Here is a 27,373-nt window from a genome sequence, read left to right on the forward strand (position 1 = left end):
AGGGGGTGACACGTCTGTTTGAGTTGATGGAGTATCGAGACTAGTGGGCTATGATGTTTTTAATGATCCTTGAATAAAGTGTGTACTTGATTTGTCTTACTTGTTATCTAAACCAGTGGAAACATTGTGGATTTGAACACATCCTCACAGAACATACACTACTTGTCTAGCATAGGCAATTTATTTTTCAAAAAATCATCCATCTAAAACACAAGTGTTAAAAATACAAAAATGGCAAAAGCAAAGAAATCAGGGCAGCTTAGCATGTAGGAGAAACTTCCTAGCAAGTGTCAACCATTTCATAGCGCATTTCAACCAAAGCATAATGCTTTCAGCAATCATATTAGTGCATAACTAGTATCACACTGGTAAAAATTTCAATGGTGCTTTTTGGCACCAGCCTAGTGCATTTAAACATCAGCTTAGCGCATCAGAGGCATATCTTAGCACTTTCAGCTCAAAGAGTAGTGTGTATCAAGGACATATTAGTGCATAATGTTTTTCAACCAAGTCGGTTTTAACCATTCTTAAGTAGCGTGTGAGAAAGGCAGCTTAGCGCATAGAGAACCTTCTGTGGTGCATCTAGAACATTTATTAGTGCATCCAGTCTCTATCTTAGTGCATATTAAAAACCAAGAAAATAGAGAGCAAATCAGACCTTTCAAGAAAATTTTATCAGCAATCTTGAGTACCCTTTTTAGTCTTTTGTCAGACTCAGTAGTCAAAATCTGAATCAAATTATCAGAGAAAACAATTCCAAAATCAACAAGGCATCCTTAAAAAAAAAATTTCAAATCTTAAACTAGCTCGAGATAAGACTTCATCCAACAAAATCAGCCAGTATCATAACATTGATCTAGGTTTCACCATGTAATGGATTCTATCAAAACAACATACCTAGTTTAATCCTTAAGTTGTCAAATCAAGTTTCCATATCGGGAAACTTTTATCCATATCATTTGACATACTTTGTCATGGAGGTTAATCTAACTAAACCGCTACGTGATAAAGTAAACTTGAGTATTCAAATGAAGTATCCAAATCCAACATCAACATCAAACCTTTGATCATACGTATATGACCACTCCTCATATTTTGAGAAGAACAAGTCTTCATCACAAAACTAGGTTGAAGAAGAGACAACCTAGTTCTAAGGCACTTGCGAGAAGGAATAAATTTCTCTATGTCAATCTCCAACTCTTTGCATCACATCGTGCATTCTTGCGTCACATGCGATTGAATATCCAAGGCAAAATAAAGGATTTTGACAAGGAGCCTTTAAGAAGTAGAGCTTATAATCGAAAAGTAACATTCAACCAACGCCTAAATCAGGGAGGAAGGATCAACCCTTCTTTATTCCGATAGTTCTGTATCACATATAACGAAGCTCGACCTGAACCGCCAACACTGCCCAGAACTCCCATAGAAGATGAAGAATTCATCATGGTAGAAATTTATTAAATGCCCACTGTCACTCACTCTTAGAGAAACGAACAAACAAAATCACAACTAGAATCAAGCATGGATCATAGATTATCCAGCCCTTTTGATGAGTATGCTAATATGAGTGATACAGAAATCACCGAGGAACTTCTCCAAGAGTGTCAAGAAAAGCCATCATTCCAAAGGCTCATGGAAAGACTTATTGAAGAAGATAAAGAAAAATATCTACTCATGCTAACTAGAAAAGGAGTTAGACTTCTTGAAGATTTCAATACCAAAAATTTAAGGAATGTAGACGAAAGAATTTTTAGAACAAGGTTTAGAAAATATGCCTATCATGACCAACAAAGAGAAGAAGAAACACATGACCCAGAAATCATACATGAGCAAAATAACACCCCTGAACATAACCAGGCCTGCAATTGGGAGAATCTTAATGAGAGAGAAGAAGCTCTCCCTCAAAGTATAAATGTGCCAATGGTCACTCTTACACAACAAATCCAAATGCTGCAAAGGCAAATGCAGGACATGCAACAAGGAACAACGATGCAATACTCCTTGGACGAGATCTGTCCTTATCCTTTTGACAGGAGATTGAACATGGTACCTTTTCCCCCAAATTCAGATATAACAAAGTATGACAAGTATGATGGTAAAAGCAATCCCCATGATCGCGCTCGGGAATTTTGTACCATAATCCTAGAGTTTGCTCATGATGACACTTACTTAATGAGACTATTCCCAAGAAGTTTGTGAGGTCAAACCATGCAGTGGTTGTCTAAACTCACACCTCCCATCAGATCATTTGATGAGTTGGTAAACAAATTTATCATGCAATACTCTTATAACATTCAACACATAATCACCATGTTGGATGTATGTAACACCAAACAAAAGAACAATGAAACATTCATGGTGTTTCTTCAGTGACGGAGATGCATGGTTTCGAGATATCCTTGAGACGTACCTGAAAAGGAAAATATGGAGATCTTTATCGATAATCTAAATAGTGAGATGAGTTATCAACTCAAGCTCCAATGCATACCATCTTTTATCAAGTTGATAGAAAATGGAATCCAAGTGGAGGAAACCTGCATCAAGAAAGGAACATTGAAGTTCTTTAAGGAAGGAGTTAACTCATCAAACACTAACCCCTTTAACAATAATTAAAAAAAAACACTTTAGACAAATCTAGATTTTGGACAAGAAACAAAAATGTTAACGATGGGGTAGTTAATGCTAATGATGTGAAATCCAAACAACTAGTGTTGGATTTATCAGGTAACCCACCATCTAACAAAAATAAAAAAAGTGTTAATCAAGGCACTAACACTTATCCACAAAATACAAATCAAGGAACTTCACTTTCAAACAACACTAACAACAATAACCAAGGAAACAACACCAACAACACTAACGGAGGGAATAATGCAAACCAAAGAGGTAACACCAACGCTTTCCCGTATAGACATATCTACACACCATTAGGGAAAACCTTAGAATCAGTATTTCGAGAACTCTTGGTGAACAAAATTATCACATTGCCAACCATAAACAACTTTGAACACTAGGTCAAATCACCTTGGTGGAATGATTCGCATTTTTGTGATTTTCATCGAAACAAAGGACATCACATAAATGATTACATGAGGCTTAAGAACATCATTCAGGAGATGATCGATAGATGTGATTTGACAGTTGATGGTCTCAAAACAAATGGTGACCATGACACCTTTAAAAATGCTCTTTCGAATTACAAGCGAGGAGCTTCATCATCAAATGATATTGAAGGAGCTCATATAAATCACCTATACAATAACACCATCAATAACATATCAACATATAACAACTAAATAAATTTCATAAAAAATCAAGGACAAACAAGAACAGGCGTCAATCAATGTGACAACCAGAGCTCAAAAATGCGTCTTGAAAGGGCATACATCAACATCCACCACTATCCCCAAGCCTCAATATAATTTGGTTGATCAACTGTGGAGAACTCCCACTCAAATATCCATACTCAAGTTACTAAAAATCTCGCCAAAACATAAGGACATCTTAGAGCAAGCACTTGTCAAAACAAACATTCCTAAAGATCTGGACATTGATAGATTTCAATCCATGGTGGCTCATATGACAGGTCCTCACAACCTTACCTTTTCTGAACATGATGATGTCTCCTTGAATCAACCGCATAACACTCCACTCCATAGCGAAGTCTTAGTCTATAAACATCAAGTTAAGAGAGTGTTAATAGATGGAGGAGATGGTCTCAATATCTATACTTTAAAGCTTATCCGTGTATTGGGCTTCTTTGAGTAGTCTATTGATCCAAACAAGAAGATCACCATCGAGGCCTATGATGATGAAGAAAGGTCATCCAAAGGAATAGTGATACTACCTATTCAGGTAGGACCAATACAAAAGGATACTATGTGCCAAGTCTTAGACATAGACTTAACACAAAATATTCTATTGGGTCATCCTTGGATACATGAAATTCAAGCAGTTCCTTCGACATACCATCAGTGTATCAAGTTCTCATATAATGGACAACAAATTTCCATATTTGCTGATAATAACCCTTTTTAGCATTGCAATGCTATGGGGACAGCTTAAGACAACCTGGTTCCACACAATAGGGAAGCCCAACCTTCCTTAACATTCGATCATCATCAAGAAAAATGCAAGTCTTTATCCATAGACTTCAAAAAAGAGATGAAAATCAAAGGTCAAGGCATGGGGGAATACTCTTTTGAATCCATGTGTTTATCAAAATTACCAATATCACCAAAATCACATGGACAACCTTCAGCATCAACACATCAAGCAACACAGCCCATCACCAAATTTGATGGCAAATTTATCCATTTGAGCATATTGGCCAATGAATCAGAAGAGAAGGAAATCCTTAGTGGGATATACAAGGATGAAGAAGAGGTCAGAGCTGCTACCCTAGAGGTGGCCATACTAACACAACAATATGGAAAAGGATTCTTGACCATGCAATGGATGGGATACAATGACAAAGGACCTATAGGCAAGCGTCAGGAAGGCATTACAGAACCTCTACAACCTCCTTCACAATTTTCATGAGACAAAATAGGACTGGGATATCACCATAGTATACCACCTAGGCAAAAACAAAATAAGTATCAGAAAATTCAATGGAAAGAAAAGAAATACAATGAAAACTCATGGCAAGAAGCACTACACCAAGCAGCTGAACTGACAAGGAAAGAGAAAGAAAATGAGAAATGAAAAGAGGAAATAGCCATTCAAAGGGAAGAAGCCTCTTATAAGAAAGTGCATCATGTGCAAGAACCTATTCAAACCAAGGCAAATTCACCACCCAAAGAAATTCCTACTCCCCAAGGAGAAACTGTGTATGAACAAATGCAAAGGGTGCAAACAGGCTCTAATTTTGAATAAAAAAAACTACAAGACTGGTATCAATTGTCTGAGATCTTTTCTCACCCTACAATGTACTTGTTAGAAGTAGTAAGAGACTTTGGGATAGTACTTCTGAAACCAATTCTAATGAATATGAGTGGGATAGTTGTTCAGATGTTACTGAAGATATCGAGGTAGGTACCATCCATTCACTCACACCCCTTTCTTAGGAGGGACCAGGCGTAGAGTCTCGATCACTTGAATTCAGACCACAACATATCTACGAGGCTAAGGAGCACGAACAACAACAATACAAACAAGTCTACATCCAAGATAATACCATCGAAGACTTTGACAATATCATTAACCTAACCAGCATCCCAAACAACTATAATGCTACCTCTATCATGACACTTACCACAATCAATCTCAACCCACCAAATGACTCTCTACCAATTGTATTCCCTGATCTCATAGAGTGGGAAGAACCTAAACACCATGATTTACCAGTTTTCTTAGATGATAAATCCATTGTCCAGTATCTATGTTCAGTCAATCCAGAAACATGCTCTACTAGCGAACAAAATACCAATATCTGCAATCAAGGGAGTGCCAAGTCTCTCAGTCACAAAAATGAAATAAATAAAGGGTCTAATACTGAAAACCAATCAATGGTAGTATTAGATCACAAAAAGTAAAAATAAAGGATGCATCTGTAGGTGAAAAACCTTTTTGAGGTACCTAAGGATGGGAGACTTGACACTCTTCCTAAACACTATCAAGAGAGGTCACCCATATTGATCGAGCCCACTCAATCAGTAAACATCGGTACAGAAACAACAGTCAAAGCCATACGCCTTGCTGAATCATTGATAGAAGAAGAGCAACGAGGTTTTATCAAATTCTTTAAAGAAAAGTAAATCAATTTTGCTTGGTCCTATGTTGATATGCCAGGAATAGATCCGAACTTAATCATGCATCATTTGTCCATCGCTCCAAGAGCTAAGCCGGTCAAACAAAAATGAAGAAAGATGAACCCGCATGTGGCATTGTTGGTCAAAGCTTAACTAAAGAAGTTATTAGATGTCAAATTCATTCAACCTATAGACTATGCTGAATGGATTTCAAATATTGTACTAGTTTCAAAACCTAATGGAAGCATCAGAATATGCACATATTTTAGACATGTCAACAAAGCATGTCCTAAGGATGGCTTTCCTTTGCCAAGCATCGACATAATTATGGATCTAACAGCAGGCCACACAATGTTATCATTAGTGGACGGTTTCTCTGGCTATAATCAAATCAAAATTGCCCTAGAGGATCAAGATAAAACTGTGTTCACTTGTCCATGGGGAATGTATTGTTGGAACGTCATGCCTTTTGGCTTAAATAATGCTGGGGCAACTTATCAAAGAGCCATAATGACAATCTTCCATGATATGATGCATACGTTCATGGAGGACTATGTGGATGATTTAGTGGCTAATCATTCACCCGATGAGAACATCTGGGCATATTAGATAAAATCTTTCAAAGATTGGAACAGTTTGAGGTCAGACTAAACCCTAAGAAGTGTGTCTTTGGGGTCACATCAGGCAAACTATTAGGCTACATTGTGTCTGCAAAGGGCATTGAAGTAGATCCAGCGAAGGTATAGGCCATCATGTAGATGCCACCTCCTAGGAACATTAGGTAGCTTAGATCTCTAGAAGGACGACTGCAGTCTATCAAGTGATTCATAGCCCAACTACCAGATAAAAGTCTACCATTTAATCATCTACTACATAAGAACATACCTTTCAAATGGGAAGCCAAGTGTGCGGAATCATTCTACCAACTCAAGCAATATCTAATGAATTTGCTAGTTTTGGTACCACCAATAGTAGACAAGCCGCTCATTCTCTACATATCAACAACTAAAATATCATTGGGGACATTGCTAGCACAAGAGGATCTGGAAGGTAAGGAAAGAGCTATATATTAAATCAAAAAAAAATTAAACTGGTGTGAACTAAACTATACATTCATTGAGAAGGCTTGCTTAGCTATGGTATTCACCTCTTGAAAGTTTTGTCACTACATGCTAGCCCATACAATCAAGCTAGTAGAAAAAATTGATCCTCTCAAGCATTTAGTTAGCAAAGCAGCTCTTACAGGATGATTGGCTAAATGGGTCATGATTCCCAGTGAGTTTGATATCCAGTACACAAAGCATCAGGCTATCAAAGGACATGTATTTGCAGATCAACTGGCTGAAGCACCACTACTAGATAAACAACCAATGCAGGTGGAATTTCTAGACATGCATGTCCTTACTGTCACACCCTGTACTTTGATGGATCCTATACATAACATGGATTGGGTATCAACATCTTGTTCGTCACTTCAGAAGGGCACACCATTCCATGATCTTATAAACTGATGTTTCCATGCACCAACAACATCACTAAGTATGAAGCCCTAGTCACAAGAATCAAAATGGTTGTGGAATGGAGAATCACAGAATTGAGAGTCTAGTGGGATTCTCAATTAGTCATCAATCAAATCAATGATGAATACAAGACAAAGGATGATAAAATAATGCCCTATAAGAGAATGATGGATGATTTCAAACAGTACTTTCTACACATCACCTTCAAGCAAATACCAAGGTTAGATAATAGAGCTGCTGATGCAATGGCCACTATCACTTCACTACTACAAATTCTAGAGAAACAGAGTCGTTATGAGTTCCTAGTAGAGACACTATTTTCCCCAGCCTATGACAATTCCACATCCTAAGTTTTTTATGCCTTAACTAGTTCGAACTCCCCTCTATATGGGACAATCTATGAGTATCTTAAGAACAATACCCTTTCACTCGATCTATCCCATAACAAAAAATGCAGCTTCATCCGGAAAGCCGCCCGTTATACCTTAACCGCTAGCATCCTTTACCATTGAGGTCTAGATGGTATTCTTCTTCATTTCCTCGATCGTAATGAATCTGACTCTGCCTTACATGAGCTTCAAGAGGGTATCTATGGTATGCATTCAAGTGGTCCTACTCTCACCAAGAAGCTTCTGAGAATTGGATATTACTAGCTGACAATGAAGAATGAGTCTTATCAATTTGTAAAGAAATGTCCTAAGTGCCAAATTCAAGGCAATCTTATCCATGCACTAGCACAGGAGCTGCAGCCGTTTACAACATCTTGGCCTTTCTCTCAGTGGGGACTTGATTTAGTAGGGAAAATCCATCCTTCCTCTTCAAAGGGACACAAGTTCATCATCACTACAATAGAGTATTTCACAAAGTGGATTGAAGCAATCTCGATGACCACAGTAACTGGAAAACAGATTGTCTCATTTATTCTCAACTATCTCATTTGCAAATATGACATTCCAAGTTCCATCATCAAAAACAATGGGCGTCCTTTCAAAAATCAAGATGTATGAGAGCTATGTGAAAGATTTAAATTCCAACATCACTTCTCTACACCTTACTACCCCCAAGGAAATGGTCAAGCACAAGCATCAAATAAAACAATCTTGAAAATCCTCAAGAAAACAGTAAATGATGTGGGTAAAGATTGACATGTACAACTCAATCCGGCACTCTGGGCATACATGACTAGCATTCAAACCCCTACAGGGGCTACACCATATTCATTAGGATATGGACCAGAAGCAATTCTACCTCTTGAGGTAGAAATTACATCTCTCAGACTATCTTTGAAGGGCCTCATATCGCATAAGTAGTATCGAGTCAACAAATTACATGAACTAGAGCTTTTGGATGAAAAAAGACAGCATGCCTATGACCATCTCAAGGCATACCAATAGCAAATGTGCAAGAGCTATAATCACAAAGTTATCCCTAGGGTTTTCAAAGTTGGTGATCTTGTACTAAAAGAAAATCCTAGAAATCAACAAGATCGAGAAAAGAAGGGGAAGTTTAAACCTAACTGGTTGGGTCCTTTTGTCATCTAATCAGTCTACAGATTAGGCACCTATCAGTTAACAAATTTAGAAGGGGACATGCTCGATGAACCAACCAACAACATACATTTGAAGAAATTCTACACGAGTCATCCAATGCACAGAAAAGGCAAAAATCAGAAAAATACAAAAAATAAAAAACAAAATAAAAAAGTGCAATAAAACCAAGTAGTGAAAACCTGGCAACATGCGCTATCTGTGAGAGACCGACTCCTCTATCTACTAGTACTCATATCTTGTACATCCATCCAAGTCTTAGCTAATGGCCATCGCCCAACACTTATTCACGTAGCATTATCCTGGACATACTTAGCATAGTCACTGTCCTTGATTATCCAAAAATGCTTATCCATATCATATCCCACCATGGCTTGGTGATCAACATGTATATCCACATCAATAGATATCTATAACTAGGGGAAGTATTCCTCTCGCTTTAACCATTCCGACAACAAACAACAAGGATCGCAACATGCTAAGGAAACAATGTCAACAACTGCTCATCAGGCTAGAAAACAAGACCATTATCCAACCACAACTTTGACACACACATGATGGATGATTTTCTGAATTATAATTTGTTTACATCTAGCATGAATTTTTGACTATTTCATATTTTTGAATCAATGAATCTCCTGAGCTACTCGAGGATGCATCGAGCTAGAGAAAGCAAGGAAGGAATCTGATATTTTTTAGTTTTCTGTCAGTGAGGCGATCATTCGTACGGTGCAAATATTGTCTCAAGACATGATTGGAAACATATCATTGAAGATATTTTTTTCCACTTTGCACATACAAATGGTTAACTCTTGTCTATTTTACGCAAGCAACACTCAGGTCCTCTTGGTTCAATTATACCTCGACGCTTGTGTCATCTTGCAATATCAAACATCCATGTAAGTTTTACTCAGGTCATTATGGTTCAATTATACCATTATTCTTGTATAAACTTTCAACATATCAAAATCTCAATGATGACAAACAAAAACAGAGCACAAACAAGTGACTAAATAGGAATGACAATGCTAGAATTAAAGTAATCATTTAACTGCATTAGCTGCGTATCATTCTTAAGCCTACATTAGCCGCATACCATTTTAAAAACTTGCATTAGTCTCACATCATTATCATACATCTTAGTTTTTCAAGATACATCTCACATCATTATCATTATCATACATCTCATTTTCAAGATACATCTCACATCATCATAATTATCATACATCTCATAAATCACAGTAATCAATACATCATCATATTCTCATCTCATCATAAATCATGCATCATCATCAAAATCAAGAGCATTATTATCTAAGCATCACATCATCATCATAGAATCATCTTATCAATGCATCTCATCAATCATCATCAATAATGCATGTGGATTAGAGAAAATCAGTACTATATATATATCTCAAAAATGGTTGAAATGTACAAGGGATATCATGTCTGTCAAAATACAACAAAATGATCAAAATACAATAGAGACAAGTCTCTCAAGTATGACTATCTCTCGAGGCTAACGGTCTCGTAGTAGATGTCCCAACCCCTAGATCTCCACCAGGTGGATCACATCGGGCAGGCCCTGTAAGACCTCTACTCTTTGTCCTCGTATGACTATGAACAAATCGAATGGTTGTATAGCTGGGAGCTCTGTGATATCTAGGGACCACCTCCTTGTATAGATGCCTGTAGTACTTAGCCTCCTTGGCCGTGTACCATATCTCCCTTAGTGTGTCCTGCATCAAGGCACCACCTGTCGCTCTCTCCAATCTCTCAGCAAGATCCTCTGCCTGACCCTAGCACTCTCTCTTTGTATCCTGCTCTGCCATAATCTATGTAATTTGGCACTGTTGTGCTAGCACCTATGCCTACAACTTCTATACTATGACCTGTAGGGCTCTAATCTGTGAATACTATCGATGGGTGGGTACCCTAATCTGAACGGGTACCTATGTCATGGTCCCACCCATAGCTATCCTTCTTTGAGGCACCGGTGGAGGTAAAACATCATATCTCCTCCTCTGGGTGGGTCGCCTAACATCCTCTATACCATGCACTACCGCTAGCACTGCACCTACCCTACCAACCCCACCAGCACCAAGAATGAGCCCTCCTCCTCTCCCTCCATCTCCCCCTCATCCTCTATCTAATCCACCACCTCCTTTATCTCCTCCTATCCCTCTCCCTCTATCACCTCCTCCACCACCTCCTCCACCACCTCCTCCTATCCCTCTCCCTCTATCACCTCCTCCACCACCTTCTCCACCACCTCCTCCATCATCTCCACCTCCATCTCCCTCCTCATCTCTTTGTCTGACTCCCCCTCGCCTCTCTGGCTACTCATCCTCATCATCATCAAAGGCAGGTAGCATATCTGTCGGATCAGATATCAGCACCATTGTATGTGCCACAAAGTATGTTGCAACCTCCTTTGTCATCCTAGCATCAATGACCCCACCTCTATAATCCAAGATCTAGCCTGCTAGTGTCATATACTCCTCTACTGCCACTACACTATCTATAGTGGTTCCCCACTCTGAAACATCTTGTCTCCAACGATCATATAAACATGCTCCCTGTAGCATCCCCTATTGTCTCCCATACTACCGCTAAACACAACTATGCAAAAATTACTCGATAATAAAGGGCATCCACTTGATCAGGTATCTCGACATATAAACATAGGGCATATCTAGCCCATCCTCATCCCACACCTCACAATCCATATACAGTCTCCAAATGATGGTAATGATGTCATCCAATACCCTCTGCCAATGCTCTAGTTTGCCTAGCTTCCACTGGACAACTATACCTATATATCCATAAGCATATACTCTCCCAACTGGCCTATCCCTGTTTGCAAGTGGCCTCACTATAGGAATGTGCTCCCATACCCACAGTGGTAGTAATGTTAGCCCAACTAATAAACTCGTGTATCCCAGATACATCATTTGGTGAAGCACTCTATAAAGGTGATCTAACATACAGGACCCCATGCAAACCTGCGCCCCTACGTGATCATATCATCCAGAACCAATCCCCATCCCACGGCTAGTCCCTTCAACCTATGGTCAAGACACATAAATCCACCAATGAAACTTGTAAGTATAGAGGGCAATAGAGCATAATCTAAATCCACAAAATCCTACCAATGGATCTCATATCCACTAATATGATCATCTTGGAAGATGCAACGGAGAGCGTCTATCCCACCCTCCTCAGTCTTCTTGTATGGCAATAAGGCCCCAACAATAAGAATCCGTAGAATGTGATAACAGTCCTCTAGTGTGACTGTTATCTCACCTATAGACAAGTGGAAGGTGTTCATGTCAATGTGCCACCTCTCTGCTAAAGCTGTCAACAAACCCTGATTAATGATATATCGAGGCATGTCTAGTAAATATGATAAACCACATCTCTTAATCATATCTCTATTAGCCTTTGATAAGAAAGGAATCAATGACCATGGTCTCAAAAACTACTCTCGAGACTGAAGTATGCCAAGTTGTGCCTGTAAAATAATAAATGTCCACCATTAGTTCCCACATCTATCTGATATATCCAATCAAAACAAAATCAGCTTGAAACAACGAAACATCTCAATCACACAACATCAATCAGGACCCATATCGAAAATTTGACCCATATCAAAAATCAGGACCCATATTGAAAATCAAGAACCATATCGAAAATCAAAGACCCATAACACAAGCATCAAATAAGAACCATATCGAAAATAAAGACCCATAACTCAAGCATCAAATCAGGACCCATATCAAAAATCAGGAACCATATTGAAAATGAAGAACCATATCAAAAATCAAAGACCTATAACGCAAGCATCAAATTAGGACCCATATCAAAAACAACATCAAAGATTCATATCAAAAATCAAAGACCCATAATGCAAGCATCAAATCAGGAATCATATCGGAAATCAAGAATTGGAACTCATATCAGACATCAAATTCATATTGCAAGGCAACAATCATAGTTCCACATCAAAAGAAAATCAGGATCCTCATCAAAACAATTAATCAGCTTGGCACTCCATATCGAAAATAATTTCAAAAGCAGACTCCAAAATTATCATATCAAAATCAAACATCATCACAATAGATAAAACATTGGCTCAAGACCCATCTCAGAACACTCAACAGTCACTTATCAACCCCTAAGCCATCTATCTCATCTATCTCGACTCGCGATGCATTCTTCCAAGCCTTTTTCCCCCATTTTGGACCCTACATACTAAACCAAGACTCCTATGCACTAAGATGCTACTTATGTGCTAACCTTTTCCTCCAATGTGCTAGAAACTTTACCATACGTGCTAAATCCCCCGACACGCTAACTAGTTCTACCACTGCGCTACCCTGCTAACTGTATGCGCTAATCTACCCAACATGCTACTCTATCTACCCATGCACCTTTCTGCTAACCCTATGCGCTAAAATGATCTACGCACTAATCTAACCTACTAACGCACTGCAGAAGGCTACTCAGACGCTAACCTATTTAGGTTTACCCTGTGCGCTAACTTGTCTATCATATGCGCTATGGAAATACATCTACGTGCTAAAACGACAAATTTTAAACCAAAAAATCAAAAACGTGGAAATTTTTGGATCACTTACAAGTGGGCCATACAAGGCGGGCCTTCGGTATTGACGAACGTGCTCAAATCGATGTGAAGCATATGGAACTGACATCTTTGTTAGAGCTAAAATGTCACAATCACAAGGACACAAATGTGCGAATGATAATAATCAAATCACTTTTTACCTTTTAGGGTAAAAGTCAAGAATGTTAATAAGTGGGGCATGTATTTTCCTCACTTTTTCATTTTTAATCTTATCAACATCATTTTCGAGTGATGAATCAATTAAAATGCATTCAACACAATCAAAATATTCAAAATGCAATTAATTGAAAAACACTCATCAAATCAACAAATTTTTCAAATCCTTGATTCATCTCCCGAGGGGGTATCATCAATATCGTTCATCAAATCTGGGGCATCATATCGACATCTCAACACACAACATCATATCAATCAAATTTTGACAACATATCCAACAATTTTTCTTTGAATCAACATGTGCACACACATCACTTCAAAGAGGGGCAAAATGTAGACGTATACATCTGACCACTTTCCTAAGTGAATATTTAATATTCATTTTAACCTCATTCCCCTTATTAATTAAATTCTATTTAATTAAATTCTTCATATTCATCTATTTGATTAAATGAGTTACTCAATTTATTTAATTAAGTTCACCTAAGCCTTTTCTAACTTTTAATTAAAATAAATCACTTTATTTAATCAATTCCCCTTTTCTCCTTTTTAATTAAATTTACATTTAATTAAATTGATCTTTGCAAATAAATAAATCTAATTTATTTATTAACATCTCCCACTTGTATTTATGCAAGTTCCATCTATTTGATTGAAATAATATAATTTTATTTTAATTAAAATCTTTTTTCCTCCACTTGCATTTTTCTACATCTCCCACTTGCCTCCTTAACCCCCTTCTTGATTCTTCTAAATCACTTCCAATTTAGCCTAATCCATCTCCTAATTATTGTCACATTCCTAAGAAAAGAGAAGTCACTTCTCAAAGCCTCCAAAGTCTTTGAAAACCATTAAAGGCTTTATGTCCTCAACAAGTTAACCCTCAAAGTCTTCTAAACCATTTAAGGCTCTTACATAACAATTAATGGCTAACTCAACCTTCTTACATGATTAGAGACTTTCTCTCTAACTCAACCCTCATCTAACCCAAGGGTCTCATCAAGCATTCATGGCTTTAACCTTGGTTATCCCTTTAACCCTTGCACAAGAGTTTACCCCTTTGGTAAAAGATTTATCCATTGGATAACTCTAGTCTAACCTTAACCCTTACCTCCTAAGGTAACCTTCATGTCTTCTCAAGCATTTAATGCTTCTTTCATCTCCTCTCAAGCAACCTCTTGTTGAAAATTGTCACCATTTCATTGGTGAGAATTGCAAACATGTATTGATTAACTTTCAATCTTGGCCCTTGTTAAGATTATCCAATCTTGACCATCCATTGCCCTATTCTCCCTATAAATAGAGCTCTCATTCTTCATTTTCAATATCCAAGTTTTGTGCGTCTAACTTATAGTCATTTTACTAAGCATCTAGCCTCTCTTTATTAAATCACACTAATCATTTAGAATCATTTTTAATATCATAGCATATCCATGTTAGATTAGTATATCATTGCTAGGATAATTAGCTAATCTCATCATCATCTTTATGCTAGATTAATCATCATAGATTTAATGGCATACATATCTAGGAATACATTCATGCTTATAATTAAACATCACTCATTCTTGGAGTTGTCATTCCTAAGTCACTTTGCTTAGTGATTTGAGAGAAAAGACATTGACTTCAGGGATCCTGTGAGATAGATAACAATGGGACACCCCTTCGGAAGTTGAGCTATTCAAAATAGTTCCTATAACTTGCACCAAGAGTCTCATTGGTGTGTGGACACTTTGAAACCGACTTTGACACTTATATCGCCCTCATTTCCCACACACATTAAGTAATCAAACTTTAGAGCATTGCCAACACATCAACACAAGCCTCAGCTAGTGAATGCGACATACTTTCCCACCTGCCTGAAGATTTGAGAGATTTGCTTACCTCATCAACCTTTCTAAGCACAACACAAAGAATAAGAAAGTTATTACTCATCTGCTACTCCCCAATCAAGAAACGATCATTTATGACATGGTATGATTTCAAGATTGAAAGCATCCAAAACAACTGGCTCAGTGGAGGCTACATTTATCTAGTCCTATTCAACATACAGTAGGATGAAGGGCCCACAAAATTAAAAAAACGCGATTACTTAGAAAACTTGCTTGGCAGGAGAAAAGAAGACCATTGACAATTAAACACCTCTCTTCATTTAAATTCAAAGGTAGCCCAACTAAGAAAATCCATTGATCCTGAATGGCTATTTTAGAAATTCAAATTTCCTAAGATCCCACCCTCTTCCCGATTCCTTGGGGAATTAAAGCTGAGTTTAGGCGCCCACCAACTTAAAGAAGTGTCAACCGATGCCAACTTGGACAAAGCATCCACATCCGTGTTTGCCTCTCTGTATATGTGATTGTAGGTGTAGTTATTAAAATAAGTTAGCAACGTTAGAATTCTTTCTTGAAGAGCTTGAAACTTCCAATTAACAAATGTAATTATGTTTTAGAAATCTAATTTAACAATGCATCACAAATTCAAAAAAGAATATATTGCATAAATGTCTATATTTCCAAATTTATATAAAACTTATAGTTGCAATTCAAAAAGTAATTCAAGTGAAATCATAAAATGTTTTGTCAATATTGTAAGGATTTACTTTCTAATTTTGTTTTACAACTTTATTTATTACCTATTTTTATGGGAAAAAAGTTTCAAAAAAGGATTGCATGGATGCAAAAAAAAGTTTTATGTAATAGTGTTGTATTGATGTACTTTCTGAAAATTAGTACAAGTTTTGTTTCTATTTAGTGACAAATGTTTTTTGAAAGGTTTTGTATTGCCATATTACTAGTTTAATTTATTTATTTATTATTATTATTATAGTATTTCAAATTTGATGGTTAATCACATGTTAATCTAATCAATTAGTTATTTTTATACAGTTTACATTAATGCTTCCATTATATGTGTTTACCTTATTCTCAATACCTAGGCTATCTCATAAATGTAAATAAAGGGGGTGGAAAACTTAGAACTTGAACTTAGTTATAGAAATTTTGAGTATATTCTTCTAAACCATGATGTTGAACTAGATCAATCTTGCTCCATTAAAAATTGAACTATAGGACTAAAATGATAATCTTGAGATAAGGATCATATGTATAAAAGTAAGTTTAAATGAGTTTACAACAATAATTAGTGAATGAAAAACATATGACTATATATGTAGAAAGGATAAAAATAAAGCTAGATAAAAATTAAGCCATAAACCAAACAATACACAAGAGTATGCCATTTATAAATATGCTATTATATTTAAGATGTTTCACTAAGGCACTAATAAAATGAAATGAGAAATGACATGAGTACATAAGCATTTGACCATTACAACCTACAAAGATTAGTGTGTTTCTAAAAAAGATAATCTTCCAAAGTCATTAATTCATAACAACTATTTATGGGAGGTCAACTAGAAACTACAAGATTAGTGTGTTTCTAAAAAGAACAATCTCCACTTCATTAGTAATTATTTGTGGTGATTAAATTTGATTCTCCACGCCAAAATGAAATTGCTAGTACAATCAGATATTGACAAATGTAAATGTAGCGTCCTAAAATTGCGACACTTGCAATTTCGACTGCATTTGGGTCTTCACGATGGCGGCGCAACGTTAAACCTGAATGGAGACCCCGAAACCTGTTTACGACATCAAAAACTACATCTTTCTACACCTTGGCCTGATCCTCCTTGCACCTTGCTATCTCAGGAGGTGGGACCATGGTGCCTAGCGCCCTGGTCCCTGGCCCTATTTTGGGCCCGATCTCTTGTTGGGCATCGGGTTTTTAAGTTTGCAATTTGGAAAATAATGTTCCTAGGTCAGCCTAAGGTTGGAAAAATCAGTCTCCTAACCCTAATTGACAAGTATATAAACTACATTTCCCCTCCCAGAAAGAGAGGGCGAAAGATATATGCGCAAAGGAAAAAACATATGTATGCAAGAGGCGGAAGCGATATTCAAACATTCAAACATTCAAGCATTCAAGCATTCCTTCAAGCAATTGAGCATTCTAAGTCTCCATTCAAGGCTAAGTGTTGCATTCAAGACAAGGATTCAACCATTGAAGAGGAGATCACCTACAACATATAACATACAATATCATTACACCTTCGCATGTAAGAATACAAACATTCTTACAACAAGGTATCAGTACTTGATTACATTACAAACATTTACATTTACAACATTCTCATTTCTTGGTTAATTCCAAAACTGGGGTTTGACCTAAAGGCAAACCCCTAATCCCTAACCCCCCAATCGTCCTCTCTTTTTTGTGTGTAGGTTGCAGGTACGCGGCTGTAATTGAAGATCTGGAATCCTTGTGCAGAGACGAACAGATCCCCCTTTGTTTCGCGGATTTTTCGGAGGACCGTGTGCACTCCAGGCGCCATCGTCTTGTCAACTTTTGCTGAAATTTGCAGAACAGCATCGTCTCGCCATTTTACTGCTAATTTCAGGTCCGTAGCTTCATCCTGTGTGCTTATCTCCATCTACAAGGGAATATTTCTTGCTTTTACATACATTCCAAGTTCAATCCTTCTATCTACATTCTTTACAAAAGAGGGTATCCTTGCTGTCTCAACCCTTGAAACTCATTTAGAATTCAATCTTGCAATGTGTGGGATTGGATCTTGTGAGTTTCAACCCCTCTTTTGAATGTAAAGTCTCTCCTAAGTGAAAACCATCAACCCTAGTGACCTCCTTTCTCCTTCCATGGAGTGGGGGAACACCTAGGGTTTGATTTTCCGCTTTACATTTTGGTGAACCTGACGTGAACATCCTAATTCTGATTATTCATGATTAGATATGAAAAATTGGCTTCCTTAATTACATTTCCATGTTTGATCTTTTGCAAATTTTAGAGGTTAATTGCATAAAAACCCTAAATTTTCTTTTTAGTAATTGAGCTTGTGAAATGTTTAATTGTTAATGCTTGTTTTCAGATCTACCCTTCTATTGCAAATTGTCAAATCATATTTGTGCTTTAATTCTGAAAATTAAGTGGTTAAGTGTCAAAACCCTAATTTTTAAAACCCTCTTGATTCAACCTTTGACCGACGATTTCACTGATCAAAACACCTCCAAATCAGCTTTAACTTTGGATTCCGCAACAAAATCATAATATCTCTCATCCCTGAAAATTTTGAAAAAAGTTGCGAGGACCATGTGCACCCCGAGCGCCATCGTCCCCGACATTTTTTCTGAAATTTTGGGAGTTAGATCTTACTGTATTTTTCTGCTAGAATCCAGAATCTTGGCTGATTTCATCAATTCTAACACTTTCAAAATTAAAGTCAAAGTTGGTCTAGCAATTGCTTGGATTAAGGCTTATAATCATTCAAAAATTGTTGAAATTGAAATTTTGTGTTAAAATTGTGTTTCTTACAATCCTAAATCTGAAAAGTGTGTTGGCATTCATTCAAAATTTCAGTGCTTTATTCAAATTCTTGCAGTTTGTGACTTTTGAAATTAAGTGTTTAATTGCAACAACTTTGATTTCTTCTTTCAAATTTGAATTTTGCATGAAATTGAGTCAACTTTTAAATTCCAAAGCTTGCATTGCTTTTAGTATTCCCTCTAAAATCATAAAATTCAAAATTTCAGTTTCCCTCTCCTTTTCAAAATTCAAGTTTTGCATTTTTCAACAATCTTGGTAGGGTTCAATTTTGAGATTGCAACTTTAATTTGGCCTATCTATAGATCGTAAAATCACTCAATTTTTTCAGATTAGCTTTAAAATCACCATAACTTTCATCTCTGAAAATTTTGAAAAAAGTTGCGAGGACCGTGTGCACTCCGTTCGCCACGGTCCCCGACATTTTTTCTGAAACTTCGGGAGATTGTTATGATTGCATTTAACAGCTTAAATCTAGGAGATTGGCTGATTTTATTGAAATTTGCTACCTCTAAATTCGAAAATAAATTCAAAATTCAAGATCTCAATTTTCAAGATAACAATTAAAATTAAGTGCTACCCCCTTGGCCCTAATTTTCAATTGTGCCTACCTTTCTTGGAAGTTGTGCATGAGTTTTACAACAATAAGCCCTACTTACACTATTCTCGTTAGATGAAGCCTTAGAATTAAGTCTTTCCAAGGTTTAATTACCGAGGAGATGGAACCTAATTTGAATGGCCTTTGTAACGAGGACATGGGTAATTCCTCTAATCCTCTTAATGATGAAGAAGCTCTCCATGAGGTTTCTGTAGAACAACTTTCGAAATTGGATAACCAATTTGATGATTTTCAGCAATGGATGTCTCAAGAATACCCCAATAGTCAAGCTCTTTCATTAATTGAGGTTTTAAAATGTATGGTTCAAAGTGATAAGAATGGAATTGATGTTTTGTATAGTATTGCACACATTGTGGATTCGAATGTGATGCCTATGAAGAGTTGTGCTAAAACTTTAGGTTATACACAACCTCCTACTCAAGTCAATCATTCTACCCCTTTGACAACTTCTATTGCTAGTATACCTACTTTTACATCAAACATAATGACTACTTCAATACAAAACATTCCACCTATGATCACCAGTCATGGGGGCAATCCTTCTTCTTCAATCAACCCTCTTCCTTCATTCAATCCGACTTCTTCATTAATTCCTTGAATGAGTGTTCCTATTACATCTCCACAAATGAACATGACACAAGGGGGCAATTTATTTAACCATTCCATTCTTCTTTGTAGTATTCCTTCTTTCCAATCATCTCCTATGACTAACTATCATAGTGTCCCGCCACCTTACTCTCAATCAATACCTTCTTTCAATAACATAATACCTCCATCACAATCTAACATGTCTAATATGAACTCTTTGACTGAAGTGACCATTAATAATCTTGCACAAACTGTCTCTTCTTTACAGCAACAAATTGCTTCTATGAATCAATCTAAGTTTAGTGTGCCCACATTTGATGTTGCGAGCCCACTTTCTCTTGACATTGTTCGAGCTATCCCCCCTAAACATGTTGAAATCCCGCAATTGGAACTTTATAATGGTAAAGGTGATTCTCTAACACATGTTAAGACCTTTCAAACAATATGTACCGATTTCGCTCATGACCAAAGGTTGCTTGCAAAACTGTTTACTACAACATTAAGAGATAAGGCTCTACAATGGTATTGCTCGCTGCCTTCCTATTCTATTACCTCTTTCCAACAACTTGCAAATGCTTTTATTCAACAATTTCAAAACAATATAAGTCCTAAGGTTACTTTGATTGATTTAATGCATTGTAAACAAGGTGTTAAAGAAAAAGTGACTGATTTCATTGGTAGATATAAGAATTTGTGTGCTCAAATTTCTTTTCCAGTACTTGACAATGATATTCAAAGAATCTTTATTTCTAATTTACAAAAAGATATTAGAGAAAAACTTTTGTTATCTGAGTTTACTTCTTTCCAACAGTTGTGCGCAACTCTTCACAATTATCAACTGACTGTGAGTCAAATGGAACAAGCAAATCCTATGGCTCCAAGTGATAAGGGTGATAGTAGTCAACTACCATTTGGGAATTTTAAACCGAACAGAGAGTTCATTAAGTTCAATGAAAACATCATCAACAACAATGTGAATGCAGCATCAGGTGTGCCTCTTATTTCTAAGTTTTTCAAGAAAGAAAGAAAGTTTACTCCTTTGAATGAATCATTGCATAGTATTATGAATAAGTTATTGGAACAAAATGTGCTTACTCTCCCTCCTATAAAGCAAATAGATCCTGCGAAGATTAATTCACCCTATTTTGATAACAAATCTTTTTGTCAATTTCATCATCAATCTGGGCATGATACTGAAAAATGTTTTGCTTTAAAGGGTAAAATTCAAGATTTGATTGATAATAATACTATCTTTGTTTCAGGTGTGAATGATAAAGGCAACACATCTGTAGCTCTTCCTAACCAAAAGATTAAGATTTTTACTGATCCATTACCTTCTCATACCTCTAATGTGATTGAGACTAATGATTCCTCTTTCTCACCTGATGGTCTTGTGTCTATGACTCCAAATGTGATTAACTTTGTAGAGCAGCAGAAAATCCCTAAAGAACCTTCCATCACATTTGATTCTAGTGAAACTATCAGGGCACCTGATGGTCCTTTATATATAGTTGCAAAAGTCAAGAATACACCTTGCTGTGGAGTGCTTATTGATCCTTCTTGTATGGTTAATGTCATTACTGAAGAATTTCTTTTTACTTTGCAATTGAATCAAGTGATCTATGACAAAACAAATGTGGTTGTGAAATTATTCGATGCATTTTCTTCTCCTACAATTGGTTCTATTACATTACCTATTGAGGTCCATAACAAATCCCTTGATGTGAGCTTTGCTATTATTCCGTCATCCGAACAATTTCGTGTGAAGCTAGGCTATCCTTGGCTATCTTCCATGAAAGCTATTGCTTCTCCTATTCACAAGTGTTTGAAATTTCCCCATAATGGTGAATTTGTTATTGTCAATCATAGTCTCTTTAAACCAGCTGAAAGAACTTCTAGTGTTCCTATTGATTATTTTTGGCCTAAACAATTTCAATCTCTTCCACCGCGAAGTGATCATCTTTTCAAATCTTATCAAAAGTGGAAAAAAGATATGATGCTATCTCTAAGTGAACCTAGAACACCCAAACTTGATATTCCTATCATTCTTGAGAAGGAAGTTCTTCCTTTGAAAGATAAAACTAATGTCTTTCCTCAAGAAGATTCCCAACCCATCCCTATGGATGTGACTATGTCTATGACTAATAAACTTTCTAAAGGTAGACCTATACCTCCTCATCATGATGGACTTGGTCTCCTTCCTAAACCAGATATTCCTCCTTTATATGGAGAAGTTCCTCCTCCTTCCTCTTATAGAGAGAAGAGACCTTCCTCTTCTCCTATTATCCAACCTAAGAGCCCACAACCTAAACACCCAAGTGATAAGGATGAGAACATTCCTCCTCCTCAATCCTCTCAACTTCCTACTAAGACTAGATGGAATTGTTCTACGCGTGAACGCTGACGAAAGCATCGTCTTAGAGCTTGTGCAACTACTTCTCAAACTTTGCAATCCCCAAAAACACCTTCAGCTAGTATTATTCCATTTTCTCCTCAGCCAAAAATTGAGCCAAAATCTCCTAAACATAAGATGCATGATGGTTTTGATCCTGTGTGAGTTAAAGACCCTATTTTTGTAAATCTTGATGATGATATAGATGAAAATGTTATTCATGATGAAAATGTTACTCCTCTTTCTTCTGATAGTGAATATGAATATGTTGATGTTGATAACCATTTATCTAACGCATTTTCTAAAGCACTTATCCTAGCTCCTAGACAAGAACAATGTGGCTTGGAACATGAACATAGCCCTTGTTTGGATCTTGTGATAGCTCCATCTGCTATGTTGGATGTTCCTCCTCTAGCGTGTTTCCTGCCTTCCCGAAATATTGATCAGCATGATCGGGGGCTGGATGACGTGCTAGACTAGTTTCATTAGCATAGCAGACTCTCTCCTCCTCTCTTGATCTCTTTTGTTACTTCTTCTATGTGTTATTCTCATTTTTCTATTTGTTGTCCTTAGTGTTGTCTACTTGAGGATGATGCAAAGCATTGAGATCTCTTTTGGTCTCTCTCATGTTGACTCAAAAGACACATGTGTTCCCTTCTTCTAGGTGACCTTCCTTGATTGGGGAATGAAGAACAATTATGCATACATACATATGATATACATGAATTATCATACAACATACTGACCCCAAGGAAAGCGAAGTCACCTCGTGCTTTGTGTTTTGTGTCTATTATCCTTGGGTTTATCTCGCACTTGGGGGCTAAATCTTTGTGATAACACGCTCCTTTCCCTTCTCATTTCTTATGTGTATCACTACCTTAAAGCAATCACCCCCGATAAGGTGTGTGTGATCGCTTTAACATAGGGGGCATACACTCCGTTCATATCTCTTCAAGATACTTGAAAAATTTTCGTATTTTTCTTGCATGACTCATAGTGAGGGAACCTTACTGCTAAAAGTCATGGTTCTCCCTCGTGATCTTCCCTTTTACTTTGTCAATTGAAGTTGTAAGATCCTTAGTCCACTGGGGGCTTGGTGTATCTTGCCTCCTTGACGTGGTGAAAGTCTTTCAATGTTGTTTGCTTGTACTTTACCGGAAGTATGGGCGTACGCTTATACTCCCGCTAAAGTGGGGGCTAAATGTAGCGTCCTAAAATTGTGACACTTGCAATTTCGACTGCATTTGGGTCTTCACGATGGCGGCACAACATTGAACCTGAATGGAGACCCCGAAACTTGTTTATGACATCAAAAAATGCATCTTTCTACACCTTGGCCTGATCCTCCTTGCACCCTGCTATCCTGGGAGGTGGGACCATGGCGCCCAGCACCCTGGTCCCTAGCCCTATTTTGGGCCCGGTCTCTTGTTGGGCATTGGGTCTTTAAGTTGGCAATTTGGAAAATAATGTTCCTAGGTCGGCCTAAGGTCGGAAAAATCAGTCTCCTAACCCTAATTGACAAGTATATAAACTACATTTCCCCTCCCGGAAAGAGAGGGCGAAAGATATATGTGCAAAGGAAAAAACATATGTATGCAAGAGGCGGAAGCGATATTCAAACATTCAAACATTCAAGCATTCAAGCATTCCTTCAAGCAATTGAGCATTCTAAGTCTCCATTCAAGGCTAAGTGTTGCATTCAAGACAAGGATTCAACCATTGAAGAGGAGATCACCTACAACATATAACATACAACATCATTACACCTTTGCATGTAAGAATACAAACATTCTTACAACAAGGTATCAATACTTGATTACATTACAAACATTTACATTTACAACATTCTCATTTCTTGGTTAATTCCAAAACTGGGGTTTGACCTAAAGGCAAACCCCTAATCCCTAACCCCCCAATCATCCTCTCTTTTCTATGTGTAGGTTGCAAGTACGTGGCTATAATTGAAGATCTTGGATCCTTGTGCAGAGACGAACAGATCCCCCTTCGTTTCGTGGATTTTTCGGAGGACCGTGTGCACTTCGGGCACCATCATCTCATCAACTTTCGCTCAAATTTGCAGAACAGCATCGTCTCGACATTTTACTGCTAATTCAGGTTCGTAGCTTCATCCTGTGTGCCTATCTCTATCTACAAGCGAATCTTTCTTTCTTTTACATACATTCCAAGTTCAATCCTTCTATCTACATTCTTTACAAAAGAGGGTATCCTTGCTGTCTCAACCCTTGAAACTCATTTAGAATTCAATCTTGCATTGTGTGGGATTGGATCTTGTGAGTTTCAACCCCTCTTTTGAATGTAAAGTCTCTCCTAAGTGAAATCCGTCAACCCTAGTGACCTCCTTTCTCTCTCCATGGAGTGGGGGAACACCTAGGGTTCGATTTTCTGCTTTACAGTAAAGTTTGGTCATATTTTCAAATTGATTTTATCTTATTTATATTTAAATTATTGTTTTCTATAAAATGTCACCACTATTTATTGTTTCTAATATTTCATTTATATATTTTTGGATCTCGAAATGCCCTTCCTTCTTCCCCCGCTTATGGCTTTGGAGAAATTACAATGGCTTATGTAACCCCTCGTCTACTTATGTTGTCTATGCCCTGGCCTATATTACTATTTTTTATTTATTGTGTTTATTATTTAATATTTGTATTTTTTAAAATTTTTTTAAAACAAATGTGGCAAGCCACTAATATATATATATATATATATATATATATTAATAAGAAAAACTAATTCAAGAGCTCAATAGGGAAAGAACCAGGAAGAAAACCCTATATCCTTGCTCAAATACAATGACGAAGAAGGAAGGAGGCTATGAGAAGAAGCCACCCAATCCAGAGAGATATATAGGGACTGCCCATAGAATAAGTCTCTTAGGGCCAAAAAGAGAGTAATCGATTGGGACGAGACCGAAGGAAACCAAAAAATAACCAAACCCCTTAACCGGTTACCATGGCGATTGAGGAGCATGAATCTAATTGTCTGAGCATTGATGAGCTGGGCCAACCAGTTTCCCATTATGTTGTACTGGTTCTTTGATACCAGTATGATGTCCTTATGACCAGTTCATAAAGAGAGAAGCCTTCAATACTGGTGCTAGTCAACAAACAAAGAAGATGACTCCTCTACCAGTTTGGTTGCCATTAGATTTTCCATCTAACAAAAAAAGACCATATTCTGGATAGCAAAAAACAAAACCAGAATAACTTTACTCATTCATGGTAGTGTCTTCTTGGGGCTGAATTGCAGGGGCATCGAAAATGGGCAGAAAGGAAGTAGTCCATTCCGTGACTTCATCCTACATCGGTACGTTTAGGTCTGGAATCCTATCTGTAGTTCGACCCCTTTCCATGGGTTGCAATGTTTGCAAACTGGGGTCAATATTTTCTATTTCCAGGATTTCCATTAGAGCCCCAACTTTAATTTTCACTCTATGTACAATGTGGTCATCCAATTGTCTACCGAATTGATGCAAGCCATTCTTCACATGGTGAAAATTTTGTCATTCTAGGACATGCTTTATTCAGTCATAGAGTACCATGTAAGCATGGCTAGATTGAATAAAATGACATGGAAACAGGCCCCCAAGGAGAGTCGACCCCTACCATAGATTATATTTTGTCAGGGCTTCATGGAACAGGGCCAGGGGAAGCACATCTTGTCTTACCAACTTGAAGAACACTAAATCCAGCAGAGGAATAGATTGCAAGAGATCCAGAGCATTTGACAGAAAGGAACTAAGAAGTTGGTGAGGATATAGAATCCTTTTGGCTTGTGGGGATAACATCTCCTCATTGATGAAGTCTTTGACAACTCTTCTCAATTGTGGATTGTGTAACAGAAAAAGTTGGTTGAGGTCCCTGTCATTGATGTGTCCATGAAAAGTCACCGAAGGCTCTGGAATTTGCATTGAAATCCAATCTTTCCATGTCATATACTCCTAGTGAATTTACATGCAACCTCCGCAAGAACCGTTTTCCATATTGTAGAGCACTGTGATACTTCAAAAATTTAAATTTTTAAAAATTTTGACTCAGAACTATGTTTGTAATTTTCAAAAATTTCGGCTGAGAATTGTGTGTTTAAGAACAAGTTGGTTCCATTTATAAACAAAAATACCATCTCAAAGTGCAATAAATGATCAGATTTTAGGATCATGTTTGCGATCCTTGCATTAATTTTGTGACCGTAATATAGTCGAGGGGATGTGTGAGAGGCCTAAGTCTATTTTACCCCTAAGTATTTTGTTATTATTTATTTATTGTGTTTATTATTATTTTTTTTTATATTATTTATTTATTATGTCTTATTTTTTATTATTAATAATTATTTATTGTCTATGTTATTCTATTTATATATTCATTATTATTTTTATTTATTGTGTTTATTATTCAATTTCTATATTTTGTTATTATATATTTATTGTTTCTCTTGTTTTATTTGAATATTCATGTTCATCTTATATCTTAATTTTAAACCTCTTTACATTGGGCCAATTCCATAGTGTTTGGGTTTGATCTTGTACCACACAAAATTGATCATTAAGTTTTAAAAGGTAAAATTCAATGCATGCTAATTCATATCAATTATTGTCAAGAAATGGAGAGCATAATTTTGAATCATCATATGAACACTTTTAATTGGAGTATTACAAGAAATTATAATCAACATAAAAATCATTTAGGACACTTGCATGTTAAATTAAATATTCATTCATGTCTATAAA

This window comes from Cryptomeria japonica, chromosome 6, assembly GCF_030272615.1.
Source record: "Cryptomeria japonica chromosome 6, Sugi_1.0, whole genome shotgun sequence".
NCBI classification, from domain to species: domain Eukaryota; kingdom Viridiplantae; phylum Streptophyta; class Pinopsida; order Cupressales; family Cupressaceae; genus Cryptomeria; species Cryptomeria japonica.